This window comes from Diabrotica virgifera, chromosome 1, assembly GCF_917563875.1.
Source record: "Diabrotica virgifera virgifera chromosome 1, PGI_DIABVI_V3a".
Taxonomy (NCBI): domain Eukaryota; kingdom Metazoa; phylum Arthropoda; class Insecta; order Coleoptera; family Chrysomelidae; genus Diabrotica; species Diabrotica virgifera.
Window position 1 is genome coordinate 235408646 of NC_065443.1, and position 24264 is coordinate 235432909.

Consider the following 24264-nt stretch of genomic DNA (forward strand, 5'->3'; position numbering starts at 1 on the left):
GCATACTTTGCTCCCCTACCACTATTTTTGAAGTGTATTTCTGGAATAGCGGTTTTGGAAGAGAGTTCATTAGATTACATGAAATTTTTAAGTTAATTCGCCTCAGACAAATAATGGTAGCACATTATTAGGCTGTAATGTATTTCTGGGATAACGGTTTTGGAAGAGAGTTCATTAGAGTACATGAAATTTTTAAGTTAATTCGCCTCAGACAAATAATGGTAGCACAGTATTAGGCTGTAATTATAATACCACACTATCCACCACACCAAATCATGATAGTACAATTTTCTTGTTATCTCGTAATTTTATTGTATGTCAGGAAGAAAATAGAATTTCCCCCATCTATGTTATTCTTTTGTTAAATGTCTAATATTCATTTCCCTAGGCCATAGACCCTAGTTAAATTAAGTACCAGAGAATGGGGGTTTGTAAAGTAATGTTGTTATCTGAAAGAGAATACCTAAAGATTTAGTACAGAGTACTTGTGCAACCCTTAATGAAAATTGTCAGTATCTCTCACACCTAACAGTAAGTTCTAACTCTAGTTGTTATTCCTAAAATAGACATAATATCTCTCACAATATTTACATACTTACCAGGGACTCATTTCTTATTGAGCGTCCAATACAGAACGTATCAATGAACTCTATTACATGATTTCTCAAGATGAATGAATACTATTTAACCGTTTGTTTATTGTTCAATCAGCTGCCTTATGATATTACATTTATCGTTGTGCATTGCATAAAGAGACACTGGGTTTGTTTTGCTATGATATCCACACCATATTTTGGGTTTGTTCACATATTCATCTATCAACCAGTCTCTCCTAAATTTGCATGGTGAGATTTGTGTAGTAGTTTTAAGACTCTAGTTTATGTAGTGTTAAAAATATTATTAAAGTTTCACAGGTAAACATGTACTACTCAACTGCTGTATTCATCTGGCTTTTGTCCCACTTTTATAATTCTATTAAACAATTCTGTTAGCCAACTTGTTCCTGTCTCTCCTAAAGTTGACCACACTTTCCCAGGAATATCATCTGGTGCAACTACTCTATTGTTTTTTGACATTCTTTTACTTTCTTTCCCCTATGTTTCAATATTTTATATTTATTCTTTTTACCTACCTACCTGATATCAAGTCGACCGTATAATTATTTATTTAAATGTACCTATATTATCCAAGGTAGAAACAGAGGAAAAACGTAATAGATAAGCCGGTATTGTATGGTACTAACGAGATGAGAATAAACTAATTCTAATGAGAATTTTTTTTTAAAAATTATTATGTAAATGGAAAAAAATGTATTACTTTTATAATGTCAGCTGTTATTTATGAATACTTTACTAATTGTGAAAACATTCCCATTTTAGATAAATCGTAAATGCCTCCATAAAAATTGTCAAAAACGTAACTTCGTGTAGATCAGTAATGGAAAAGTATAAACAATTTAATCAGCAAAAAACATTTACATAACCAAAGGCCAAAAAATATGTTATCTTAATAACGTATATATTAAACAAAAAATAGAACGTATTGTTACCATTATCCTATTAGTCTAGGTCATAAAAAAATATTCCTTATTTTAACTTACATACATATATAATAACTCAGTATCCCATTAAAACCACGTTCAAGATACGGGCAGCAATACATTGACTTGCATGGAGCTCCTTACACTAGAACAGGGTTCTCTTTTAAGGATTATTTGTTGCTCTCAATAAATGTTCCTAAATTACTTTTAACTTTTGTGTTTCAAAATTACTTTTTAATGCTATTTAATTTGGCCTTAGAATATGTAATAAGTAAAATAGCATCTGAGCTGACAGGGGGATTTGCGAAGCGAGGATCAAAACTATTGTTGGCCTTTTCTGATGATTTAGGTAGAGCTGCTCATTCTACAAGAGACGTGAGAGATGTGTTTTCACAACTAGAAGAAAGAACAGGTAGTCTGGGCCTTCGAGTAAATGAAGAGAAGACGAAATACATGCAAGTAACCAAAAATCTAAGACAAGGAGGCAGAACATAACTATTAATGGCCACAATTTCGAAGAAAGAGTTTATATATTAATGGGCGGTAATCACAGATGACAACCACATATAAAAGAGGTCTCATCAAGAGTAACTACGTGAAATAGAACCTAATACTCCCTATCATCAATATTAAGATCTAAGCTGCTAAAAAGACAATCTAAATTAAGATTATGTGCCAATTATTCGCCCAATTGTTACATATGGAAGTGAAACATGGACTCTAAATCAGGGGGAAATAAATAAGCTGCTGGCGTTTGAAAGGAAAGTTCTCAGAATGATATTTGGCCTCTAAGAGATGAATTGACAGGAGAGTGGAAAAGGCGCTACAAAGCTAGATTGGTGACTGTATGGTACATTATTTGGCAAAAAAAATTGCCAGATGACTCCTATCGCCAGAGACGAAAACGCTACTGGGCCTCTAAAAATCTGAATTTTGCTTAGAATTTAAATTTTGGGACCCCAAAAAAGATGTAAAAAAGTTTTCGATGCCTACTCCGGGCTTTCCCCTATTGGTCCGAGAGCTGCAAGATATTTTTGAGTAGGTATTTTACGCAACCTGAAACTTTTTCAGATGACTCTTCCATGATAGCCTAATACAAAAATGCCGGTGTGGCTGGAGGGTTATTTTCCCCCAAAAATCCCCCCAAAGTTAAAAAAATGGTAAAAATTGTTATTACAAAAAATATCATTGACGTGACTTGTAAAGTAAATTTAAATATTCGAATATAAAGAAAATAAACAAGCCACGCGATTTGAGGGCGATTTTAACTCTGCAAGATACTTGCATGGGCGCCCCAATATTATTTTCAGGGGATGCATCTGAACTTCAGAAGATTTCATCTGAATCTGTACATACTATTAACGAGTCTAAAATATACTACAATTATACATGCATAGCTATGTACATTCCTTCGAGACAGGGAGGGTTATTTTGACAGGGTATTTTTTAATATTAAAAATAAATATTCTAAAAAAGACATGTTTTTTTTTGGTGAAATTTTCCAACTGCCAGGTGATCAAACAAATTACGTGTGCATATTAATGAAAAGCGCTATAGGTAAGCAGCAGTGTGAGAAAGAGCATATACCGATAGCTGTTTGCGTCCTCTGTTGTAGCTGAGCGAGTCCGTTCGCTCGAGAAAAATCACGTGACCTGGCGATAGCCATGTTGTTGTGCCTCGAAACGTTAGAGTAATTATTATATATTATAGTTTTTTAAGTAACTTTTTCTTAATCACAGGAAAATAATACGTACTATACAATATATTTTGCAAATATGATAGAAAAGATTTTGTTATTATAAATATTATATAGGCAGAAAAGTATAAAACTATAAACTAAATTAATTCTCTGTCCGAATCTTGTACTTCTTATTCAAACTCCTCATTTGAGCTTAAATGTTCATTCTCTTATTCTTCGTCAGACTCCCCTCGAGACTCAGATTCCTCTTCTACATGATCTGTATATAGTTGTAATATGTAGTTAGAATTAATTAAAAAATAATTAGTAATTAATTAATTGAGTGGATACGTATTCTCCGTCCTTTTATAAGGAGTCGAAGCCTGGACAATCACGGGCGCAGCTGAAGAAAAACTTGCCATTTTTGAGATGTGGTATTATCGAATAATTTAAAAAATAACATGGACGACACAACACGTAACAAACACGGAAACAATAAGAAAGATGAAAAACGCAAAAGAAATACACAAAACTATGAAGGAAAGAAAAATGAGCTATTTGGGTCATATACTAAGAAATAAAAAACGTGATGTGATTGGTTATATAAGAAAAACTATTAAGTATTGATTATATACGTAAGAATACGGAGCAACTCAATTATTTAATCACTAATTAATTTTTAATTAATTCTAAATACATATTACAACTATTTACAGATCAGGTAGAAGAGGAATCTGAGTCTCGAGGGAAGTCTGACGACGAAGAAGAGAATGAATATTTATTTTAGCTCATTTTCCTTTCCTTCATAGTGTTGAGTATTTCTTTTGTCTTTTTCATCTTTCTTAACGTTTCCGTGTTTGTTACGTGTTGTGTCCATGATATTTTTTACATTATTCGATAACATCACATCTCAACAATGGCAAGTCTTTCTTCAGATGCGCCCGTGATTATCCAGGCTTCGACTCCATATAAAAGGACAGAGGATACGTCGCAACTCAATTAATTAATCACTAATTAATTTTTAATTAATTCTAACTACATATTGCAACTATATTCAGATCATGTAGAAGAGGAATCTGAGTCTCGTGGGGAGTCTGACGAAGAAGAAGAGAATGAACATTTAAGCTCAAATGAGGAGTTTGAATAAGAAGTACAAGATTCGGACAGAGAATTAATTTAGTTTATAGTTTTATATTTTCTGCCTATATAATATTTATAATAACAAAGTCTTTTTCTATCATATTTGCCAAATATATTGTATAGTACGTATTATTTTCCTTTGATTAAGAAAAAGTTACTTAAAAAACTATAATATATAATAATTACTCTAACGTTTCGAGGCACAACAACATGGCTATCGCCAGGTCACGTGATTTTTCTCGAGCGAACGGACTCGCTCAGCTACAACAGAGGACGCAAACAGCTATCGGTATATGCTCTTTCTCACACTGCTGCTTACCTATAGCGCTTTTTATTAATATGCACACGTAATTTGTTTGATCACCTGGCAGTTGGAAAATTTCACCAAAAAAGTATATATGGTTGTATATTTTATACCCGTTGTACAGATTCAGATGAAATCTTCTTAAGTTCAGATGCACCCCCTGAAAATAATCCTGAGGCGCCCATGAAAGTATCTTGAAGAGTTAAAATCGCCCCCAAATCGCCTGGCCTGTTCATTTTCTTTATATTTGAATAATTAGATTTACTTTAAAGTCACGTCAATGATATTTTTTGTAATAACAATTTCTACCCTTTTTTAATTTGGGGGGGGGATTTTTGGGGAAAATAACCGCTACCCTCCAGCCAGACCGGCATTTTTGTATTAGGCTATCATGGAAGAGTCACCTGAAAAATTTTCAGGTTGCCTAAAATACCTACTCAAAAATGTCTCATAACTCTCATGCTATAATATAACCCTCACTCGTAGGTGGGAAATGGAAAACATCGATTCACCGAGAATCTGTATGCTGTAGTAAACATGTTTCAAACGAATAGTGTAGCTGAGAAAATTGTGAACAAAAATGTTTATTAGCACTTTTTGTGTAGAATGAACCGTTCGTTTTCTCAGAAACAGCACCTGAAACCTCTGGCGATGTTGAATGTCAGTTACGATCGCGAAGTAAATTTAAAAATAAAATATGTATCAACTGAACCAAAAAAAATTCGATATCTTTTGATCAGACTGGTTTATTGACAAAAATCAAAATACGGTATAAAGGTAAAGAGTTCAGTTTTCGTATGCAGTTTTTGTATTTTGCTGCAAGTGAAGTTGATTTTGCTATACAGCTGTTGAATAAAAATAAACGTTGCGCAATTTTTGTCATTTTTTACGATTCTCATGCGATCAATAAAATTTATAGTACATCTTTAACGGTTCTTGCTGTAGATTTTAAAGAACCGCTTGGATTAACATGAAATTTGGAAGACGCATAGCTAACATGTCAAAAAAAAGGTGATATTGTGCCAATGTGTGCTTTTGCCTTGGGGGTGAGTTTCACCCCTTCTTGGGGTTATAAAATATACGTGCAATATAAGTCCGGAAATAGATAAACTGACTAATTTTAATTAACATTTGTTCTATAAAGATTTTTCACCAAGTTAATACTTTTCGAGTTATTTCCCAGTGAGTTTGTTCATTTTTCAAACAAAATAACCAAGTTTTTAGACGGTTTTTCGCAAATAACTTAAAAATTATGTATTATATTGAAAAAAAAAACGTTTTAGAAAAACTATAGCCTGTAAAAAAGTGAAAATAACGGTGTATACTTGAAATGTCTAGACCTAGTAGAAGCAGAGTTATATTTAAAGAAAAATAGGTTCATATTCGTAAAATTCCAAATAGGATATTTCAACGTGAAATTCCAAAAAACTAAGCACTTTTTGGAGAAAACTCATTACAACTTTTTTAAAGTGTTTAAAAAAGGATTTATTTCTGTTTTTATAAAAAAGTTTCATCTATTTAACGTGCTTGTTTTTAAAAAAAATTGGTATTAAAGCAAAATTTTTAAAATTCTTAATTTTGAAAAAAATATTTTTTTCAAAATAACTTAAAAATTATTAGAGGTACCAAAAATCTCAAATAACAAAAAAATGGCTTTGCTCTTCTGAACATCCTGTATGTTTTTGTTTTTCTGTAAGGCTAAAATTGGTTAAGATTTGGTGTTTCTAAATTTGCATACGCTCGTGATTAGTGACTCCTTCAAACCATTTCAACCACAGCCTTTTCAAAAATAAGGACTTTGAACCGATAAAAATTACAGATCATATAAAAATACATACACCAGTAAAGCAACTTGTGAATTGGTAACAATTAAGTACATTTGAGATGCTAATTAGGGGGTTATTTTCCCCATTATTTTACCAATAAAAGGGACAAACTTTATTTTGAGCGTAACTTGTTTACTTTTGATGTTAGAAATTTTTTGTATGACAGAAATAAAGACTCTTTTTACCACTTTAAAAAAGTTGTTATTAGTTTTCCCCAAAAAGTGATTCATTTTTGGCTATTTCATATTAAAATATTCGACTTGGAATTTGACGAATATGAACCTATTTTTCATTAGCTATAACTCTGCTTCTACTAGGTCTAGAGATCGAATCAGTACACCGTTTTTCTCATTTTTTACGGGCTATATTTTTGGTATGAATATTTTTTCCACAAAGTATTCACTTTTTGAGTTATTTGCGAAAATCCGTCCGAAAACTTGGTTATTTTGTTGAAAAATGAACATATTCACTCGCAAATAACTCGAAAAGTATTGATTTGGAGAAAAACCTCTATAGAACAAAAGTTGCTTAAAATTAGTCAATTTATCCATTTCCGGACTTATTTTGGGCGTATATTTTTCACCCCCAAGAGGGGTGACACTCACCCCCATGGCAAAAGCACACATCGGCACAATGTCGCTTTTTTTATGTGACTTGTTAGCTCTGTGTGCGCCAAATTTCATGTCAATCCACGCAATTCTTTAAAATTTAGAGCTTTTGCAATATTTTACCGCTAAAGAACGTACTATTATCAATTCTCAAAACTAATTCTGTAGAGGAAACCAGTGCATAACTAGAAATAATGAAACAAAAATTGGATAGTAATATTAAAAAGGCTTAGAACTGTTCTGACTAAATACCTCTATTATACCTAGATGAAAGTTTACATTTTTTTTGCAAAAGCATTTGATTTCCCTTTTGAGTATATTATAACTTAAAATTAAGTAATTAGATGATAGTACTCACCAATAGTTTCAAACTATTAAAAAAAGTCAAAGAACACTAACTCTCTTGTGGGATCACCAAATGTACTGCAAGACTGCGATTAATAGAAAATGGTTTAATATTGAAATTATTCAAAGGTTCATAAATAATTGTAATTAATTGTAATTTCCTTTGGACACTATTTAATATTTTTCAAAATCCTCTTTCAATGCTAATTTGACATAATTATTCATATTTGATCAAATTTGAATCATATTTGGTAAGCACTGTTACTTGAATTTACATGAAAATGTATGCTATGTACATAATATAGTAGATTCTAATATACATTACGACGTACTGGACTCTCAGTTAACGGTATTATGAAATAATCTAACATAACGTACACTGATACACAACATATACTTGCAGTTAGAGAACAAGGATACATGATAAGAACAACACAGTTTTCAATGAAAAAATGGAGCAATTATCAGCGAAAAAGAAGAACTAATAAAAATATTGAAGGAGCATTTTCAAGAGCTGTTAAACCTAGAAAAAGAACAAAATCAAAATAAAGTAATAATTCACCCACAGCAGAACAACTAGTTGAGCAACCAACATTGGAGGGAGCTATAAACGTCATAAAACATCTAAAAAATAAGAAAGCACCTGGCACAGATGGAATAACTGCAGAGTTGATAAAGAATGGTAGACATGTGCTATGCAAGCGTATCCATCAACTTGTCGACCGTATATGGACACTAGAAATCATCCCAGAAGATTGGAAAATAGGAATCATACTTCCTATGTACAAGGGAGGAGACAAATGACTGCGAAAATTATAGGGCATAACAGTTTTAAATGTCGTCTACAAGATATTCATCATCATCATCATCATCACACAGCCAAATTTGTCCACTGTCGAACATAGGCCTCCTCAAGATGTCTCTACCCTTCTCTGTCCTGGGCAGCTGCAATCCAGTTTGTCGCTATTCTCTTAATATCGTCGGTCCATCTGGTAGGTGGTCTTCCACGACTTCGTTTGTCCGCCCTTGGCCGCCACTCTAAGATCTTCCTTGTCCATCTGTTGTCTCTCTGTCTTGCGACGTGTCCTGACCATTTCCACTTCAACTTCGTAATGCCCTTTATGATGTCTTCCACTCCAGTTCTTCGCCGTAACTCATCATTTCGTATTCTGTCTCTCAAAGTTAGGCCAAGCATGCATTTTTCGTTGTGCTACTTGTAATTTTCTTATTGATGTTTTAGTCAATGTCAGTGTTTCAGCTCCATAAGTAAGCACCGGAAGTACGCACTGGTTAAATGCTTTTCTTTTTAGCTTTATTGGGATGTTTTCCTTGAACACGTCTCTTAGTTTGCCATACGCTGCCCATCCTAAAGCTATTCTTCGAGATAATTCGCATGTTTGGTTGTCTCTACTTATTTGTATTTCATGGCCCAGATAGATGTATTTGTGAACTGTTTCGATATGGCAGTTTTCTAGTGTCAGTGGTCCGCCAGGTACTAAATTGGTCATAATTTTAGTTTTCCCAAAGTTTATTTCCAACCCTACTTTTTGATAAACTCGTTGTAGTTCTTGCAGCATTTCATGGGCTTCCTTTAAGTCGTCGGTTATTAAGACTATATCATCTGCAAATCGTAGGTGGTTCAGCCTTTCGGCATCGACATTCAAACGTTTGTTTTCCCATTCTAACATCTGGAATGCAAGCTGCATTACGGCATTGAATAGTTTTGGTGACATGTTGTCTCCTTGTCTAACTCCTCTTTTTAGTTTTATTTTTTGAGTTTGGGTATAGAGGTTTATTGCTGTTGTGGCATTTGATTATATATGTTGAATAATGTTGGAATATCGGTAGTCGATTCTACAATCTCTCAAAGCTCTTAAGATGGCTACCATTTCAATATTGTCAAAGGCTTTTTTGTAGTCAACAAATACTAGAACTAGCGGCCGATTGTACTTCACAGTTTTTTCGATTAGGACCTTTAGGCAAGTTAGATGTCATTTGTACCATACCCAGGGCGGAAACCTGCCTGTTCTCTAGGTTGGCATGTTTCTAGCTTGTTCTCAATTCTGGCAGTGATTTTTTGAGCAAACAATTTATACAGGTGGTTTAGAAGACTAATTGGCCTATAGTTTTCGAGGTCTGTTTCATCTCCTGTCTTATGTATGAGGAGCGTTATAGAATTATTACATTCAGCTGGTATGGCTTGGTTTTCTAAGCATATATTGAAAAGGTGTTTGATTGCCCTGATGAGAGCAGAGCCTCCGATTTTTAGCGCGTCTGCCACTACTCCATCCTCTCCTGGTGCTTTGTTATTTTTGATTTTCTTTAAAGCATGATAGATTTCAGCCGTTGTTGTCTCGGGAATATCATCTGAACCTTGATTCATAATTTTTTGTTCTGAATGTTCTGTAGGGTTTAAGTCAAGTTTATTTGTATATAGTGTTCTATAGAAGTCTTCCACTATCTCTAGCATTTCCTCTCTATTGGATGTTAGTTTTTTTTCCTTGAGTCTGATAATTTCTTTCTGCTGTTCGTCAATTTCCTTCCTAATATCTTCATGCTCTTGTTATGCTCGATTGTCTGCGAGATTTTCTCATTTTTATATGCCCTTATGTCCTTTCTATTAGCTTTAGAGACCTCTTTGCTTATTTTATTTAAGCTTTGTTGTTTTATATTCTTATCTTTTAGCATTTATCTTCTTTCTTCCATTTTAAGTTTGGTGTTAGCAGTGATTCTCTCCTCTCTCTTGTTGACCGTAAAATATTTCCTTTGAGCTTCTGCTATGGTATTAGTAATTAATTTATTTAGCTGACAGCTGAACTCTGTTTCATTTTTTGGTTGTGACCATGCTTTCATTTGTTTCTTTCTTATTAGTTTAGTTCTCTCTTTGTCGATGTTAATTTCTATTCTAGCGCCAACCATTCTGTGATCACTTCCTGTTGTGAAGCTGTTTAGGACAGTGACATATTTAACTATAAATTTTTTGTCTGTAATTATAAAGTCAATTTCATTTTGCGTTTTCCCATCCCGGCTTCTCCATGTCCACCTTCTATGATGTTTTTTGTAAAAGGAGCTATTCATTTCATATAATTTGTTCTGAAGGAGATAGTTTAATAAGGTTTGTCCGCGTTCATTTCTTCCATCGCTGCCGAAGTTTCCAAGTACAAATTCTGACGGATCGGATTTCATGCCAATTTTTGCATTCATATCACCACATAGGATTGTAAAATGGGTGTGATTTTCTTTCAGGGCTTTCGTTACTTCGTCATAGAAAATGTCTATTTCCTCTTCGCTGTGGTCTGTGGTTGTTGCATAAGCCTGTATTATTGTGATGTTGTATCTGTCGTTTAGCTTTAGAATGGTGTATATTATTCTAGTGGATATACCATGTATTGTAACGATTCTACTGTAAAGTCGTTTATTTATGAGGAAACCTACACCTCCCACAGATTTGTTGTCTTCACCAACGTGATAGAATATATGGGCAGATTTTAGTGTCTGTAGGTGTTCACCATGTCTTCTTACCTCGCAGAGCCCACCCGATCTTTTCCATCTTTATCTCCATTTCAGTGATCTTGGCATCCGATAGTAGCGTTCGAGCATTGTACGTTGCGACAATTATTGTCTGTAGGTGTTCACCATGTCTTCTTACCTCGCAGAGCCCACCCGATCTTTTCCATCTTTATCTCCATTTCAGTGATCTCGGCATCCGATAGTAGCGTTCGAGCATTGTACGTTGCGACAATTATCTTAAGTAGTCTCTGAGTCAAGGTTTTGTCCCCCCAGAATCCGAATTCGTGGGACAGACTGATAAATCAGTGTGAGATTCTGGATTCATCCTACTCACTTGGGGTAATTTTTTAAATCTTGACATTATTTTTACATTATTTGAGGGGGTATGGCAAAATAAAACACCACGCCTGCCATGCGGGTTGGTGAGTTTTAGAGAAAGTAGTAGAAGGAAATATAGTGACCCGTCTGCCCTCGTACACCTAATATCCATTCGGGGTCGGAAGAAACAAGAGTTAGCCAAGGGAAGCTGATAGGAAAGATTAAAGACATTTTACTCAAGACCAGTTGAAGAAGAGTAAAATGTGAAGGCTCTTATGATCCGCTAGGTGCAGTTCATAAACGTATGAGTATTAATACACCTTGTGTTCCCCCTTATACTTCGGGGTGTTGACTACAGGCTGTATGGCTCGTCCAGCATGCCATAGCATGACGGATAGGGTGCACGTCATTCTTTACAATGTAACACCCCACTCCATGGCCTGACAACCCTACAAGATATTATCAGGAAATGTATACAGTCACCTGGAATCGTTTTCGGAAGAAATTATTGGTGAATATCAATGTGGTTTCAGACCAAAGAGGTCTACTGTAAATCAAATACAAATGTCAAGAGGTATACCTGAAAAATGTGTTGAATATAACATACCAATTTACAACTTTTATATCGATTTCAAATAACAGGCGTTTGATGGAGTAGATAGACAAAATATGTTAAAGCAACTATCTATGTTAGGGATACCCAATAAATCAAATTTATACGAATCAATTTAGAGGGTTCCAAATCCGCGGTGAGAATAGCTGGAGATATAGCAGAGACATTTGAAAATGCAGTTAGGCAAGTGGGTACCTTATCAACAACACTTTTTAATCTAACTTTGGAAGCTGTTTTGATAAAATTATATAAGAACGGCAGTATAAATATGTGATTTCACAAGTTCATTTAAACCATATAAATTACCGGGAACGGACGGGATTTATCCTGTACTTTTGGAAAAAGGTACAGAAGCAATGTACAAGCCAATGTGTACAATATTTCGTGCAAGTATTACGCTGGGGTATGTATCAGTTGCTTGGAAGTCGACAAGGGTAGCATTCATACCAAAGCCTGGTAAAGGTGGACATATGAGTGCAAAGTCACTTAGACCAATAAGTCTGATGTCCTTTGTACTAAAGACATTGGAAAAACTGGTAGAACGACATATTAGGGATTGAATATTGGTTGAAAGACCAATAGAACAAGACCAATATGCATATAGGACAGGTGTATCAACAGAAACAGCACTGCACCATCTATTACAGAGGGTGGAGTATGTTCTGGAAAACAAAGGGGTGATGTTGGGAGCCTTTCCCGACATAGAGGAAGCCTTCAGCAACACCTCATTCGATGCTATCACAAAGGCCATCCGTCTGAAAGGAGTGGATGAAATAAGCTGCAGGTGGATAGAATGCATGCTTAAAAGCCGCGTGGTATATTCAACACTGATAGGCCAGACCATGTCAGCACGGGTTGCAAGAGGATGCCCTCAGGGAGGTGTATTATCTCCGTTAGTGTGGAATCGGGTTATGAACGAACTGATTGGAACGCTCAACAGGAAAAAATATAATGTCCTGGGCGATGCAGATTATTTTGTCGTTCTGGCACAGAGCAAGTTCAATACAACGGCCAGGGATAATATGCAACAGGCCCTGAACTTAGTATCAAAATGGACAAGTGAGGTAGTATTGTCCGTAAGACCTCACAAATCAAAAATAGTAGCCTTCACCAGGAGAAAGTTAGAGGGAATAGAACCTGTGAATCTCATGGGATTTCTCTAAAGGTGAAGAGGGAGGTAAAATATCTCGGAGTCATAATAGACTCAAGGCTTACCTTGAATTAACAGCTGGAATGAATAACCAAAAGTGGCCACTTTAATGGTGACCAGACGCACACATGGCAGAACATGGGGACTTCATATATAACTGGACATAATATATCTGATATTCAACATGATGGTAAAGCCCACAATAAAGTATGCAGCATTGGTCTGGTGGCAAAAAAAATGCTATAGAGAAGTTAGGCAAGATACAAAGGCTTGACTGTCTCAGCATAACAGGCGCAATGAGAGGCACACCAACTGGAGCAATGGAAGCCTTACTAGACCTTCCTCCCTTACACACCATAGTGAAGGGCGAGGCAAGGATGGGGTTACATAGACTGCAGGGAAATCAAAGCAAAATTGCAGTGGTCAAAGGATACTGCAGAATCAAAGATATGGGAGATGATAACAGACATATATTCCCACATATAAAATGGTAATATTTTTCCAGGTGGAAATACACTCCAAAGAGGTATGGCAAGATACTAGCAGACAACTGAAATATGAGGGCCACACCTGGTATACAGATGGGTCCAAGACAGAAGATGGTTTGGGATCAGGAGTATATAGTGAGGATAGGAACTATAACGGATCCATCCCGCTAGGAGAATATACCTCTCTATTTTAGGCAGAGGTATATGCAATCTTGCACTGTGCACGGATAAACCGATTGAGGACTTATACTAATAAGAAAATCAATATCTGTTCAGACAGCCAAGCGGCTTTGAGGGCTTGAAAGAACCCAAAGATAACCTCAAGGCTTGTATGGGAATGCTGCGAAGAACTTGACACCCTAGCGGAACGTAATGAGGTAAAACTCATTTGGGTGCCTGGACATCAAGGGATCGCTGGTAATGAGAAAGCTGACGAACTTGCTAGACGAGGATCAGCAACAAGATACTTCGGTCCAGAACCGGCACTGGGAGTGCCCAAAAGCACAATCAGAGACCGATTAAGAGGTTGGATACGAAGACAGCACAAAGAATACTGGGAAGAAATTCCCACGCAAAAGCATGCAAAGAGATTTATACCTCAGACATGCACAAAAAGAGCTGAAGAACTGTTCAAAATGAACAGGAATCAGCTCAAAACCACTACAGGTTTCCTAACTGGACATTTTCCAGTAAAAGGACACCTATGTACACACTATAGGACTATACAATACAAGGTGTTTCATAGGGAAACGGAAATACTTTAATTGTGAATAGAGGTCACCGATGCGTTTCAAGGTATACTCCATTTTTTGCCCTAACGACTTTTATAACCGAGTTACCAGGTGTTTTATCGATTTTGCCAATTATTTCCTAAGCCATACCTTTAGAACCACCCTGTATATTCTTTTGATATTTGGTACACATGTCTCTCATCCAAAACCCAAACGACCGACATATTAATCACAAGAAAAATCCATGTCCGGATTAACAAAAAATTATAAAGTAATTGTTACCTTAAAACAACACCCTGTATATTGAAATTCTGAAAATCTGTTTGCATATTTGAAAAGAGCACAAAAAACTAAGTCTAATCGTTTGCTTCAATTTTTCGGCCAGACAATTTTATGACTTTAATTTTGAAATTATATAGAGTTTTTTAAGAACTCTGACATTAAAAAGCAGGTATTATTAACTTTTAATTATAAATTATTAAAGCTATTGAATAAATATTCATTTTAAAATTAATCAATACTTATTTACCACATTGGAACGACCCAATTATTAATCACAAGAAAAATCCAGGTCCGGATTAACTAAAAACATAAAGTAATTGTGATCTTAAAAAAACACCCTGTATATTGAAATTTTCAAAACTTGTTTGCACATTTGAAAAGACCACAAAAATCTGAGTTTATTGGTTTGCTTTAATTTTTTGTGAAGGAAATTTAATGACTTTAATTTTGAAATTAAATATATTGATACTTCTAAAAACACTGAAATTAAAAAGCAGATTTTTAAAGCACTTTTAACAATAAATTATTAAAGTTATTAAATAAATACCCATTTTAAAAATAATTAATACTTATTTACGACATTCGAATGACCCACTTACAAATCACAACAAAAATCCAGGTCCGGATTAACAAAACAATATAAAGTAATTGTAACCTTGAAACAACAGCCTCTATATTGAAATTTTCAAAATCCGTTTGCACATAGGTATGAAAAGAGCACAAAAAACTAAGTTTAAACGTTCGCTTCAATTTTTTGTTCAGACAATTTAATGAATTAAATTTTTAAATTATATCGAAATTTTTAAGAACTCTGGGAACTCATAATAAAAATTTCGATATAATTTCAAAAATAATGTCATTAAAAGGGGGAAGTCTACTGTGACAAGGGAAAAAACAGGCCGATTTTCCGGATTTTTTTTTCTAACAAAATATGACTCGTACATTAAATTAATTTAAACCGCCATCTTTATTATATATTCAAGTATTTGCAAAAAAAAATTTCAAGTCGAAATATTCAAAATTGCCGTCGTGGCACTCCTTCAAGCGGAGGTCCGTTTTATTAGGTGCCCAAGCGGTGTGCATGAAATCTCACGTCTGGGTGATCTGAAACACAAAACAAAATATGGTTATCATCTACATTGTATTGACTCTCGTCTGACGGAGAATTTTTTTATATCGTTTTTTGTTTAATTGTTATATACAATAATAACATAAAATTTTGGCAAAAAAATAGAAAAAAAATTCAAGAATTTTTTTTTCGGCGTCAAAATTTTTAATCGACAAAATCCTCCGTCAGACGACAGGCAATAGGGCTTTTCATCGATTGTCATTTGTTTCGAGCTTCTGTCATATGTTGTATAATCTGTGTATAATATTAATATACACGGATTATGCGACATGTGACAGTAGCTCAAAACAAATGACTGTGAATGAAAAGCCCTATACTATGTAGATAATAACCATATTTTGTTTTTTGTTTCAGATCACCCAGACGTGAGATTTCATGTACACCGTTTGGGCACCTAAAAAAAACGGACCTGCGCTTGAAGGAGTGCCACGACGGCAATTTTGAATATTTCGATTTGAAATTTTTTTACGAATACTTGAATATATAATAAAGCTGACGGTTTAATTTAATTAAATGTAGGAGTCACATTTTGTTAGAAAAAAAATCCGGAAAATCGGCCTGTTTTTTCCCTTGTCACAGTAGACTTCCCCCTTAAATTGTCTGCACAAAAAATTAAAGCGGGACATTAAACTTAGTTTTTCGTGCGCTCTTCAGGTGTGCAAACGTATTTTAAAAATTTCAATATACAGGGTGTTTTTCAAGGCCACAATTACTTTGTATTTTGTTGTTAATACGGACCTGGATTATTCTTGTGATTAGTAAGTGAGTCCTTCTAACGCAGTAACTAATAACTGATTATTTTTAGAATTAGTACTTATTCATTAACTTGAATGATGTATTATTAAAAGTGCTTTAAAAACCTGCTTATTAATTTCAGGGTTCTTAAAAATTTGAATATACTTATTTAATTTCAAAATTAAAGTTAATAAATTTTTGAATAAAAAATCAAAGTGAACCGATAAACTCGGATTTTTGTCGTCTTTTCAAATGTGCAAACAAATTTTGAAAAGTTTCAATATACAGGGTGTTGTTTCAAGATCACAATTACTGTATGTTTTTTTGTTAATCCGGACGTGGATTTTTCTTGTGATTAATAATTGGGTCTTTCCAATGTGGTAAATAACTATTGATTCATTTTAAAATGAGTATTTATTCAATAACTTTAATAAATTATAATTAAAATTTAATAATACCTGCTTTTTAATGTTGACTTCTTAAAAAATTCAACATAATTTCAAAATTAAAGTCAAAAAATTATCTGGCCGAAAAATCAAAGCGAACCATTAGACTTATACTAAAATCAAGATGCAGTAGAAATAAACAAACCAAGACACATTAAATGCTACTATGCTTCTTTTCATGAGCATTTTTCAGTGCGTCACAAATGATAGAAAAAAATGTAAGTCCGTGATAATATACATTTTAGTGACATGACATTTTAGTTAAATCTGACATTTGTCACATTTTATTTGCAAGTTGGCATAAAATCAAATCAATTGTGTTTATTGCATTTATCAAATTTTATTTTCTTTGATTTGTATAGTCTTATAAATTGAACAGATTATATTCGTAGATATATTAATTATATAATTAGTAAATAATCTTTTTTCTCGATTATAGCGCCATCTATTGACAACTAGAATAAATGTTATAAATGTCACCGACGAAATGTAATCACCGACGTGCGTTTTTTTCTGTCACATGCAATTTAATGCGTTAGAAAGGAATCGAAAAACTGTGACGCACTGAAAGATCCTCATGAGAAAAAGCATAGGAGCACTCCCGAATCATAATTTACAATGTGTAAACGTTGGAAATCATGATTTGGGATTTACAATGTATATACATTGTAAATTATGATTCGGGAGTGCTCCTAGTAGCATTTAACGTGTGTTGGTTTGTTTATTTCTACTGCATCTTGATTGTAAATTTAGTATAGTTTTTGTGCTCTATTCAAATATGCAAACTTGTTCTTCTTCAAATGCAAATCCACTAATAGATGTTAGCGATCACATTTTCCATTAACTCTCTGTTTCTTGCAATGCGTATCAGAGATTGCATGTCGTTAATCCCTATCTATTGCCTTATGTTTCGGAGCCAAGGCATTTTCTTGCGTCCTATTCCTCTCTTGCCTTCAATTTTACCCTGGATTATAAGTTGAAGGAACTGGTATTTCTCGTTTCGCACGATGTGACCCAAATACGCCGTTTTTCTTTTCTTGATGTTTTCGAAAAGCTGGCGTTCTTGGTTGATTCTTTTAAGGACATCTATATTTGTGACTTTCGCCGTCCATGGTATCTTTAGGATACGGCGATAGAGCCACATTTCGACGGCTTCTAATCTGTTTATATCTCTCATTTTGAGTGGCCAGCCCTCTATTCCATATAGCAGCACCGACCACACGTAGCATTTAGTAAACCTTAGTCTCAGTGTAAGGTCGGACTCTGAGCAGGTCAGTACCTTCCTGAATTTTACGAAAGCTTGTCGAGCTTGCTCAATGCGACATTTTACTTCCCTGTTCGATGCCCAGTCTTCAAAAAGCCACGTTCCCAGGTATTTAAATTTGCTCACTCTTTCAATGGACTTAGTATTCAGTGTTATGGTGGAGTTTTCAAATGCATCCAAGTTTCTGGAGATGATCATGAATTTGGTCTTTTTGGTATTAATCTCTAATCCCATTCGCCTACTGTAGTCTCCGATTATAGTGACAAGTTGTTGAAGATCTGCTATGTTGTCACAAATTAAGACAGCATCATCAGCATATCGTATATTGTTGATCATATAATATGAAATATGCAAACAACTTTTCAAAATTTCAATATACAGGGTGTTGTTTTAAGGTCACAATTACTTTATAATTTTTTGTTAATCCGTACCTGGATTTTTCTTGTGAGTAGTATGTCGGTCGTTTGGGATTTAAATGAGATATATGTGTACGAAATTTTAAAAAACATATACAGGCTGGTTCTAAAGTTATGGTTTAGGAAAGGAATGAGCAAAATCAATAAAACACCCTGTAACTCGGATATAAAAGTGGGTAGGGCAAAAAATTTAGTATATCTAGAACCTCGGTGACCTCTATTCATCATTAAAGTATTTCCGTTTCCCAATGAAACACCCTGTATAATGGAGATCTCAGTTGCAGACTACGCAATAGAGACACCGAGACAATCAGGCATTTATAGTGCGATTGCGAGGCTCTGGACAGCAAGAGACAAGCAATATATGGAGACTGCAGACCAAGTCCGACAGTATATGGCACTAACCCAATGGACCTTTACAGGCTAATGAAGGGCACTACTATATTGGATTTTTAGTCCATTCTTTGACGGTTTTTGCGGTAAATTTTAAAGAACCGCTTGGATTAACTTGAAATTTGGCATACATATAGATAATATGTCAAAGAAAAAAAGTGATATTGTGCCGATGTGTGCTTTTGCTCTGGGGGTGGGTACCACCCCTTCTCGGGGGTGGAAATATGTAACCTCAAAATAACCTCGGAAATTAATAGATATTTCAATTCTGAGTAAAAAATCTTATATACGACTTTTTCGGTAAATTGATATTTAGCAAGTTATTCACGATCGAAATTGATGATTTCCTACATGAAAAATGCATGTTTTTGAGTGGATTTTCAAAAATATCTCTAAAATTATGCATTTTTACAAAAAAGTCATTATAACCAAAAAAAACCTATTAAATGAGTGAATAGAGTGGTGTTTTTTAAATTATTATAGCAATAACACAACCTAATTTACAGCCTAGTTAAAATCGTGGTTTTTTCGAATTAACCTTGAATCAAACATTTTATCATTAAATAACGCAAGAAATAGAGACTTTTAGAAAAAAATTATGGAAACATCTTTTAAATATTTTACTGATGCCTTTAAAAGGTGCTATGATAAAACTGATTTGAAAAACAAAACGATTATGTCGTTGAAAAATCAAAAGAGTAATTACTTAAATTGGTGAATTTTTCACAAAAATAAAAATTAACATTATTCCATAAACAATTAGGTTTATTTATAGCCTGACTACGCGTTCTGAGATTTTAACCAGTTTAAAGTACTTAGGTTTGGAAAAAATTTCAATTTAGTATTAAATTATTTTTTGATATTTTATAAATGTTTTCCATTTTTCCAAAATAACTTGAAAACTAAAAGAAATCTGAAAAATATATATCAATACTAAAATGTAGTATTTTTTATACTAAAACTTATTTAGTTTTTTCAATGTCTCTGTGGTAAACACTGAGTGAGATATTTATATTTTAAATTTGCACGTAAGTGTAAGAAGCAGTTTTCTAAGCTCTTTGAATCGCATGCTTTAAAAATCAAAGACATCCAGAAAGTCCAGCTTCTGCATGCTTTTAGCACTTACAATTCCCCACAAAATAATCTTTGAAACAATGAAATATCTTGAAAATTACAGAAGTTCTCGTTAAAAACCACATTGAAACTTATGTCGAATAATTTTTAAGCGTTCACATAAGTATTTTATTTTTTTTTTTCATGAAAAAGGCGCATCGTATGAAAAAAAGGGAAGATATATTTTCTGTCATAAATTAAATAAGTAACTCAAAAATGCTTTTTAATTTACGAGTAGTACCCGTATGCGCGCCAATGATGAATATAAAATTCTTAATAGTAATCCTGTCAATAAATGCGTAATAACTACCTCTTAAAACCCCCCAAATTTCATTTGCATATCTCAACCGGTTTTAGAGCAATCAATAAATCTTCACTTTGTAAGAGAAATCTCAACGACCCGCATCTTGGAACTTCATTAGATACAACACTGGTTCTACTAAGTCTCCAAACTTCATTCATACACAAATTTTTTCAGTTTTTCATAGTCTATATTTCTGCTTGGAATATTTTTTCGATAAAATACTTACTTTTTGAGTTATTTGCGAAAAACCGTCTAACAACGTGGTTCTTTTATTGAAAAATGAACATATTATTCACTCGCAAATAACTCGAAAAGTATTGACTTAGTGAAAAAAACTTTATAAAACAAAAGTTGCTTAGAATTAGTCAGTTTATTTATTTTCGGACTTATTTTGGACCTATATATGTTCACCCCCGATAAGGGGTGAAACTCACCCCCAGGGCAAAAGTACATATCGGTACTATATCACTTTTTTTCCTTAACTTATTAGCTATGTGAATGCCAAATTTCATGTCAACCCAAGCGGTTGTTTAAAATTCACAGGTTTTGCAATATTTTAACGTGAGTGAATGATCTAATAAATCTATTTGTAGGGGTAATTTATAAGGGTTGAAAATATTAAATATTTAATAAACTAAATTGCAAACATAAAATAAAGTTTAGATCACTACAAAATACATTATTACTTAATTTAAAGTTACAAAATATTTTTAAACAAATTCTTATTTAGAGGGTAGTGTTTAAGGGTTTAAAAATAGTTATAAACTATGAAATACATTTCAATATGAGAAACAATCAAATTCCTATATTTAACATACTATTTAACGTACCTACACATAATTTAGATTTAAATAACGCTTATATCGGCTGTTTTTAATTTTTGGTAAAAAGCCCCTTAAAAATAAAAAGCACATATTGTAGTCATATCACTGTTGAAGAGAAGGATAAGATGAGCTTATTTCCAAAATTTCTTCTAAATTGTAGCGGTTCTTTAGAATATAGAGATCTTGCAATATTTTACCGTTAACGAATGGACTATTTGTGTCATGAGGACAAATGGAAGAAAGCACAATAAGCTGAAAAGCTGCAGTGCGACCGGGGTGCATGCACGGACGGCTTCCAGGGAAAACACATTAATTATGGTTTTACAATTGGTTGTGTGATTTGTCATCTTCTACAATATTTCTCCATTCGTTCCTGTTTTTGCTTATGGTTACTCATTCTCTAACTCTCATCTTCTTAATGGCCTCAATTATCAAGTTCTCCCATATGGTTTTCAGTTTTCCTCTGCCTGATACTGGTCTCCATTTGGTGATTATCTTGACAACTGCTTCTGGAATTCTCCTTTCTATATGTCCTATCTATCTGAGTATCTGTACCTTGATAAATCTGACGATGTCGTCTCCATTTGAAAGTTTTCTTACTTCGTATGTCATCAGTTTTCTAAATTCTTTATTACCTAAATTTAGTGGGTCTGCTGTTCTTCGAATTATTTCCGGAGATAGAGAAATAAATTAAACATATTACATTGAATGTTGTAGCCGGTTCCAATGGATCCGTCTGGTAGACGGAAGCTTAGTCGGCGAGTTTGGCGTTTTTGTCGCATTTTAACGGCACATGAATATGAATAATTGTAAAATGAATTTCCTTCAAATTTCAACATTTTTATGATCTATTTGATATTGTGTCAAAAATTCTGTTAATTCTTTGTAAGTAGTATTATCAAACACGACAAGGTCGACGTAGCTTAAGCAGGAGATTTACAAAAAATTATCATAAAAGTAAAATATTAAACATCCGATTGGTTATTGACACAATATTTTTACCAATATCTTATTTCAAAATTATTATTTTTATAATTGCAAATAAGCTCATCAAAATGTAATAACTGCTTGGTTTACAATAGCAAAACCCCACATTGACCTAAAATTCTAGACTTGTTGCACATCTTGACCGAAATTCTGAATTGCAGAAATAATTTCAAAAACGTCACACTTATGACCTCAGCATCAGACACCATTGAACGATCAATGTAAAATACGAGAATAAAATAAATAAAATAACTATAAATAATTATAAATTTGCAAATCAGAAAGTTCCTGGTTTTTAGTATATATATTATTTGATAAATTAGTTTTAGTTTATAGCTACGATAACAAAAAAGTACCTAGTTCAACATAAATTTTAATTTTGTAATTAGCTGTATTTTGCGTGGTATTTACATCTGCTTTATTTTTTAAACTGATTATATATTATATGAAAAACACATTTTTCAAGACTCTTACGTGATCTGTTATCACAAGAACTAGAAGTTTATCTTTATGCAACTTTTATTAAGCAACTACAGGGTGTACCATAATTAATTGCACATTAGCAGAAGGTGATTCTTATAATGGCATTCAACTTCATCTTTGAAGGTTACCATTCAGCAAGGCAATTCTAGCTTTCGATACTGACGCATAACGGCCGGAATATTTTCAATGATAACAGTTCAGTCCCAGATTTCGCAACTAGGAATATCTCCGGGGGCCTACGCTTCTTTGGATCATGATTCTACCTTGCATTATCTTCTTCTCGTATCACTATAACCTTGGGTAGGTCTTCATCATCATCATCAGTAGCTCTACAACACCTTTTGGGTCCTAGCTTGTTCTAGGGTTTTCCGCCATTCTGTTCTGTTCCTTGTTTTCTTCTTCCAGTAGGTAATCTCAAGTGTTTTCAGATCTTGTTCCACTTATTCCATGTATCTAAGTTTGGGTCTTCCCTTTGACCTTCTCCCTACTGGTGTTTGCCTCATTATATGTTTTGGTGTTTCGGTCTCCAACATCCGTTCAACATGGCCCATCCAGCGCAGATGTCCGATCTTTATTGATGTTATGACGTCGGGTTCGTTGTATGCTGCGTATAGTTCAAAATTATATCTTCTGCGCCATACTTCATTTTCTTTTACCCCTTATATATGTGTCTGAGGATTTTTCGTTCAAACGTACCTAATAAGTTCTCATCGCTTTTCGACAGTGTCCATGTCTTTGATCCATATATAAGGACCGGTTTTATCAGGGTTTTGTATATTTTACATTTGGTTTTTTCTCGTGATGTTGTTAGATATTAGTTGTTTAATTAGTCCATTATATGTTTTATTAGCAATATGCATTCTTCTCTTAACTTCTTTGATGACATTGTTATCTGCGGTAACTAGTGAACCTAGATATGTAAAAAATTTTACGCTTTCGATGTTATAGTCTCCTGTTGTCAGATTATGTAGGTTTCTTTGGCCTGTCGATTTGCTGGCCTTCATGTATTTGGTTTTTATTTCATTAATATTTAGGCCACTGTTTTGTGCCGCTCTTTCTATTGAATTAAATGCTTCTATCATTTCTCTTTTGCTTCTAGCTATGATATCAACATCATCTGCAAATGCCAATATTTGTACACTTTTTGTTATTATTGTTCCTCTGGTGTTGACTTTTGACTCTCTAATTATTTTTTCTAATGTGATGTTGAATAGAATACAGGATAGGGCATCAACCTGTCGTAGGCCCGTTCTAACATGGATTGTATCTGTTAGTGCGTTTTGAATTCGAATTTTGCTTTGTACTTTAAGTGTTTCTTTCACTATATCAATGAGTTAAGTGGGAATATTAAACTCTTTCAGGGCGTGGGTCAGAAATTCTCGATGGATACTATCATAGCCACTCTCAAAATCAATGAAGAGATGATGTGTGTCTATATTAAATTCACTAGTCTTTTCCAAGGTTTGCCTCAAGACGAAGATCTGATCTATTGTGGACTTCTGCCTGCAGAAACCACATTGATATCCCCCAACTATTTGTTCCGCATATGGTCTCAATCGCTCATAGACAATATTTGACAGTATTATATGCCACAGTCAGTAGCGTTATTGCCCGGTAGTTTTTACATTTAATCTGAT

At 33.9% G+C, this 24264-nt stretch overlaps 2 protein-coding genes across 13 annotated transcripts in view; one reads left to right on the forward strand and one right to left on the reverse strand.

Annotated features, from left to right (window-relative positions):
* Nucleotides 1–7572, reverse strand: part of LOC114333247 (elongation of very long chain fatty acids protein-like) — a 351442-nt gene extending 343870 nt beyond the window's left edge. Inside the window, exon 1 of one of the 2 annotated variants that reach the window (XM_050647870.1) lies at nucleotides 7455–7572. The gene's annotated coding sequence lies outside the window, so the exon portion shown is untranslated. The remainder of the gene's footprint in view (nucleotides 1–7454) is intronic. The other variant, XM_050647880.1, reaches the window with a different exon arrangement.
* The window catches only part of LOC114333136 (obscurin), a 615016-nt gene that overhangs the window by 254929 nt on the left and 335823 nt on the right, over nucleotides 1–24264 (forward strand). The window lies entirely within an intron of this gene.